A 6,827-nucleotide genomic window follows, 5' to 3' on the forward strand; every position below is an offset into this window, starting at 1 on the left:
CGGGGCCACAGCGGGCGGGGGCTGAAGCTGGGCGACTGGCACGACGGTCGGTGAAGGTGCCTGCGCGCGGCTGGGCCTGGGAATACAGGTTCCAGCCCGCTTGCGCGTCTCACCTGATGTAGAAGCTTCCAGAGGCCCCAGACAGTGCCTGTGTTTGCCTGACTGCGAATCAAAGTTCCATAGCTCATGAGCGAAGGCACGTCTTTTAGCTGACGTTTGCAGAGAGCATACCCTGCCCCAGGCCCTATGCTAAGCACTTCTTACCCACCGTCTTTGTGCTGCAGCCCTGTGAGCGATGCACTATTAGTGCCTATTTTACAGTTGAGGACATGAGTAGAACGCGACCTCAGCCTGTGCCTCTGAGTTCCTTCATTCCTCCTTCCCGTCCCCGGGCCCTCGATGTCCAAAGAAGGTAAACACATCGAAGGATCACATTGTAAGTTAAACTCCATCATGTTCCTCTTGTTAGATATCGAGGACCCTTTCCTCTTATTCACTGGGTTTTGCTTGGTACGGCTTCACACTACTTATTCCAGGTACTCCCAGCAGTGGCGCAGAGACCATCCTCAGTTCTCCTTGTGGATGGAACCAGAGAAGCCGGCCGGCCGGCCGAGCTAATGTTCTTCCTTTCCTGGAAAAGAGTGGTTTCCAAACCACCCAATCTCTGTTCCTGTACTGGCTCCACAAACGCCCTAAGTTCCTGTTACACTGTTGAGAGGCTCTTGAATTAGAAACGATCAAGTATAAATGGCAGTGGAATATCACTCCATGGTTGTCACTGATATTTCCCTTACGTTGCGATTGTGACAAGACCAGAAAGAGGAAAAAGAGTAAAAACAATGTAAACTATAATTTTTGATTGACTTATTTTTTAGAGCAGTTTAAAGTTAACAACAAAATTGAGCAGAAAGATCAGAGATTTTCCAAATACTCCCCGCCCCACCTCCCCACATGCATCGCCTCCCTTTTAATCAACATCCCCTACCAGAGTGGTACATTTCCTAGAACTGATGAATCCTGCCCGGCTGGTGCCTCACGCCTGTAATCCCAACACTTTGGGAGGCCGAGGCGGGTGGATCCCGAGGTCAGGAGATCGAGACCATCCTGGCCAACATGGTGAAACCCCGTCTCTAAAAATACAAAAATTAGCTGGGTGTGGTGGCGGGCGCCTGTTAGTCCTAGCTACTCGGGAGGCTGAGGCAGGAGAATTGCTTGAATCCGGGAGGCAGAGGTTGCAGTGAGCCGAGATTACGCCATTGCACTCCAGCCTGGCGACAGAGTGAGACTCCGTCTCAAACAAACAAACAAACAAAAGAACTGATGAACCTACATTGATACATCATTACCCACCATCACAGTATAATGCAGAGTAATTTCACTGTCTTAAAAATCAGCTGTGCTCTGCATATTCATCTCTCCCTCTCCTCTATCCCTGGCAACCGCTGATCTTTTTGTCTCCATAGTTTTGCCTTTTTCCAGAATGTCATCTAGTTGGAATTACATAGTATGTAGCCATTTCAGATTGGCTTCTTTCTCGTAGTAACAGGCATTGAAGTTTCCTCCATGTCTTTTCATGACTTGATAGCTCCTATTTCTTTTTAGTGCTAAATAATATTCCATTCCATTGTGATGTTCCAATAGATACCCCACAGTTTTATCTATTCGCTTACTGAAGGACGTCGTCATTGTTTCCAGGTTTTGGCAATTATGAATCAAGCCAATTGCCAAATTACCTTCCAAAGCAGCAGTGAATGAGAGTTCCTGTTGCTTCTCATTCTCACTGGCGCTTGGTATTGTCAGTATTCTGAATTTTGCCCATTCCAATAGCTCCATAGTGGTGTCTCGTATTCTTTTTTGTTTTTAATTTTTATTTTTTGTAGAGACGGGGTTTCGCCATGTTGCCCAGGCTGGTCCCTAACTCCTGGGCTCAAGCAATCCACCCACCCCACCCTCCCAAAGTGCTGGGATTACAGGCATGAGCCACTGCACCTGGCCTCATGTTGTTTTAATTTGCATTTCCCTGATGTAGAGCCTCTTTCACATACTTCTTTACCATCTTTATGTATTTTTTACTGAGGTATCTCTTAAGGACTGTGGCCCATTTTTTAGTTTTCTTATTGTTGAGTTTTCATTGTTCTTTGTATATTTTAGATAACAGTCCTTTATCAGGTATGTCTTTTACAAATATTTTCTCCCAGTCTGTGGCTTATCTTTCCATTCTCCAGTCTCACTCAGGGCAGAAATTTTAAAGTTTAATGAATTCCACGCTACCAATTATTTCTTCGTGCCTTTGGTGTTATATCTAAAAAGTCATCACAAGACCCAAAGTCATCTAGCTTGCCTCCCATGTTATCTTCTAGTTTTATAGTTTTGCATTTTACATTTAGGCCTATAATCCATTTTGAGTTACTTTTTGTGAAGAGTGTAAGGTCCAGGTCTAGATTCATTTTTTTTTTGCATGTGGATCCCCATATGTTCCAGCACTTTTTTTTTCTTTCTTTTTTTTTTGAGACAGGGTCTTACTCTGTCACCAGGGCTGCAGTGCAGTGGTGTGATCTCAGCTCAGCTCACTCACCCTCTGCCTCCCAGGCTGAAGCAATCCTCCTGCCTCCACCTTCCAGGTAGCTGGGACTATAGGCATGCGCCACCATGCACAGCTAATTTTGAGGTGTTTTTTTGTTTGTTTTGTAGAGATGGGATTTTGCCACGTTGCCCAAGCTGATTGCAAACTCCTGGACTCCAGTAATCTACCCACCTTGACCTCCCAAAGTGCTGGGATCACAGGCATGAGCCACTACGCCTGGCCTCCAGCACCATTTCTTCTTCTTGAAAAGACTATCGTTGCTACATTGCCTTTCCTCCTTTGTCAAAAATCACTTGACTGTATTCATCTGGGTCCGCTACTGGGCTCTCTATACTCTTGCATTGTTCTACTTGTCTTTCACCAGTACCACATTGTCTTGATTACTGTAGCTTTATATTAAGTCTTGAAGTCTGGCACTGCAGTCTTCCAACTTTGTTGTTCTCCTTTAATAATGTGTTGGCTATTTAGGGTCTTTTGCCCCTCCATATAAACTCTAAAGTCAGTCTGTTGATATCCACTAAGTAACTTGCTGGGATTTTGATTGGGATTACATTGAATCTATAGATTAAATTAGGAAAACCTGACATCCAGACAATATTAAGTCCTCTTATCCATGAATACTTTCATTTATTTAGTTCTTCACTGATTTCTTTCATCAGATTTGTAGTTTTTACCATATAGATATTGTGCATGTTTTGTTAGATGTATACCTAAGTATTTCATTTTTGGGTGTGCTAATGTGAATGGTATCGTGTTTTGCCTTTCAATTTCCACTTGTCCATTGCTGGTATATAGGAATATGATTGACTTTTTAAAATTAACTTTATACCCTGCAACCTTGCTATAATTGCTTATTAGTTCAGTTTTTTTTTTTAATCTTTTGGATTTTTGTCACCCGTGAACAGAGACAGTTTTATTTTTTCTTGCCAATCTGTATGCCCGTGTGTGTGTGTGTGTGTATATATATTTTTTTTTTTTTTTTCTGTCTAGTCATCTCTGTATTTTGATTCCGAATTCATTTTGGTAGTGGCAAGACAACTGGCTTTGGCATACTTTATGATTCCTTGGATTACGCAAAGAAAAATGAACTCAAACATAGACTTGCAAGACATGGCCTGTATGAGAAGGAAAAGACCTCGAGAAAGCAATGAAAGGAACACAAGAACAGAGTGAAGGAAGTTAGGGGAATTGCAAAGGCCAATGTTGGTGCTGGCAAAAAGCCGAAGGAGTAAAGGTGCTGCAGTGATGCCATCTGCAGCCACTGGGGATTTTTCACAAGATGAATAAACTAAAAACTTTTTAAAAAGATGTATTCTCTTTGCTTCTATCTTATGAAGAAGATTGGAGATAATTGGTATAATTTCTTCTTTAAGTGTTTGGTAGAATTCACCAGTGAACACATCTGGCCTGGTACTTTGTGTTTTGAAAGGTTAATTATTGATTCAATTTATTTCATATATATGAAATATGTGTATATATGTATATATGTGTATATATGTATATGTGTATATGTATATATGTGTGTATATATGTACATATGTATATATGTGTACATATGTATTTATGTATATATATGAAATACATATATATATGCCTGTTCAATTGTTTATTTCTCTTCTATGAGTTTTGGCAGACTACATCTTTTAAGAAATTGGTCCATTTCATCTAGGTTGTCAAATTTGCATGCATACAGTTTGAAGAGTATTCCTTTATTAGCCTTTTCATGTCCATGGGATCTGTAGTGAAGTCCCCTAGTATATATTTTTTTTCTTTTTTGAGATGAAGTCTCACTCTGTCCCCCAGGCTGGAGTGCAGTGGCACAATCTCAGCTCACTACAACCTCTGCCTCTCCGGTTCAAGCGATTCTCCTGCCTCACCCTCCCGAGTAGCTGGGATTACAGGCACCTGCCACCACATCGGGCTAATTTTTGCATTTTTAGTAGAGACAGGGTTTCACTATGTTGGCTAATCTGGTCTCAAACTCCTGACCTCAGGTGATCCACCTGCCTCAGCCTCCCAAAGTGCTAGGATTACAGGGGTGAGCCACTGTGCCCGGCCTATATATTTCTGATATTAGTAATTTGAGTCTTTTTTCCTAGCATGGCTGGATACATCAATTTTATTGATCTTCTCAAAGAAGCAGATTTTTGTTTCATTTATTTTCTTTATTGATTTCCTGTTTTCAATTTCATTGATTTCTGCTCTAATTTTTATTTCTTATATTTATTTTGGATTTGTTCTTTTTCTAGTTTCCTAAGGTGGAACTTCAGATGATTGATTTTAGATCATTATTTTTTTAGATCATTATTTTGTTTATTTATTTATTTATTTATTTATTTATTTATTGAGATGGAGTCTCGCTCAGTCGCCCAGGCTGGAGTGCAGTGGCGCGATCTCGGCTCACTGCAAGCTCCGCCTCCCAGGTGCACATCATTCTCCTGCCTCAGCCTCTCGAGTAGCTGGTACTACAGGCGCCCGCCACCACGCCAGGCTAATTTTTTGTATTTTTAGTAGAGACGGGGTTTCACCGTGTTAGCCAGGATGGTCTCGATCGCCTGACCTCGTGATCGGCCCGCCTCGGACTCCCAAAGTGCTGGGATTACAGGCGTGAGCCACTGGGCCCGGCCTAGATCATTATTTTCTACCATATGCGTTCAATAATAAAATTTCCCTCTCAGTACAACATCCCAAACATTTTTATGTTTCATTCTTATTTAGTTTAAAACAAAAATTCTGGAGGCAAAGTCTCACTCTGTCACCCAGCCTGGAGTACAGTGGCACAACCACAGCTCACTGCAACCTTGACCTCCCAGGCTCAAGCAGTCTTCCTACCTCAGCCTCCCAAGTAGCTGGGACCACTGTGCTCAGCTAATTTTTAAAAATTATGTTTTGTAGAAATGGGGTCTCACTGTGTTGCCCATGCTGCTCTCAGATGATCCTCTTGCCTCAGCCACTTAGAGTGCTGGGATAAGAAGTATGAGCCACTGTGCCTGGCCCACAATATTTTTTAATGTGAGATGTCTTCTTTGGTTCATGTGTTATAAAGAAGTGTCTTTAATCAGCAAGTATTTTGAAAATTTACAGCTGTCTTTTTTATTTCTAGTTTAATACCATTGTGGTATAAGAGCAGACATTGTATGTGTGCTTTTAAGTTTGTTAAGTGTATTTTATGCCCCAGAAGGTGTCCTATGCTGGCTAGTGTTCCATATGCTTGATAACAATATGCACTCTATTATTAGAAGAAGTGGTCTATAGATCTTATTTCCCATTGATCTTTGTGTTAAGCGTAACTATGTCCTTACTGATTTTCTGCCTGCTCGATCTGTACATTTCTGAGAGATGATTCCACCATTATAGTTGGAGACCAATGACCCTCTGTTTCTCCTTGCACTTCTGTTTTTGCTTTACGTGTTTTGATGCTCTGTTGCTAAGCACTTACCCATTAAAGGTTCTTATGTTCTCTTGGAGAACTGACCCCTTTATCATTATATAATGCCTCCACTTTATCCCTGATAACTTTGTCTGAAGTCTGCTGTCTGAAATTAATATAGCTACTCCCACCTTCTTTGATTAGTGTTAGCATGGTGTATCTTTCTCCATCCATTTGTTTTTAACCTACATGCCATTATATTCAAAGTGGTTTTCTCATAGACAACGTACAGTTGGGTCTTGTTTCTTGATCCAGCCTGATAATCTCTTTTAACCGGTGCATTTGAACACTGATGTTCAAAGTGATTATTGATATATTTGGGTTAATATTGACTATATTTGGATTGATACTGACTATATTTGTTCCTGTTTTCTATGTGTTCCCTTGTTCTTTGCTCCTATATTGTCTTCCACTCCTTTTCTGCCTCTTGGTTTTGAGATGGGGTCTCACTCTGTCACCCAGGCTGGAGTGCAGTGGCACAACAGAGCTCCCTGCAGCCTCAACTCTGGGGCTCAAGTCATCGTCTCGCCTCAGCCTCCTAAGTAGCTAGGATTACAGGCACATGTCACCACGCCCTGCTAATATATATTTTCATTTTCTTTACAGACAGTCTCACTATGTTGCCTGAGCTGGTCTTGAACTCCTGGCTTTAAGTGATCCCCACCTCAACCTTCCAAAGTGCTAGGATTACAGGTGTGAGGCACCACTCCCAGACTCTTTTGTGGTTCGAACTGAACATTCTATATGATTCTATTTTCCTATTTTCCTTACTTTCCTAGAATATCAGCTTTTTTTTTTTTTTTTTTTTTTTTT

The sequence above is a fragment of the Colobus angolensis genome, unplaced genomic scaffold (assembly GCF_000951035.1).
Source record: "Colobus angolensis palliatus isolate OR3802 unplaced genomic scaffold, Cang.pa_1.0 Scaffold137, whole genome shotgun sequence".
NCBI classification, from domain to species: Eukaryota; Metazoa; Chordata; class Mammalia; order Primates; family Cercopithecidae; genus Colobus; species Colobus angolensis.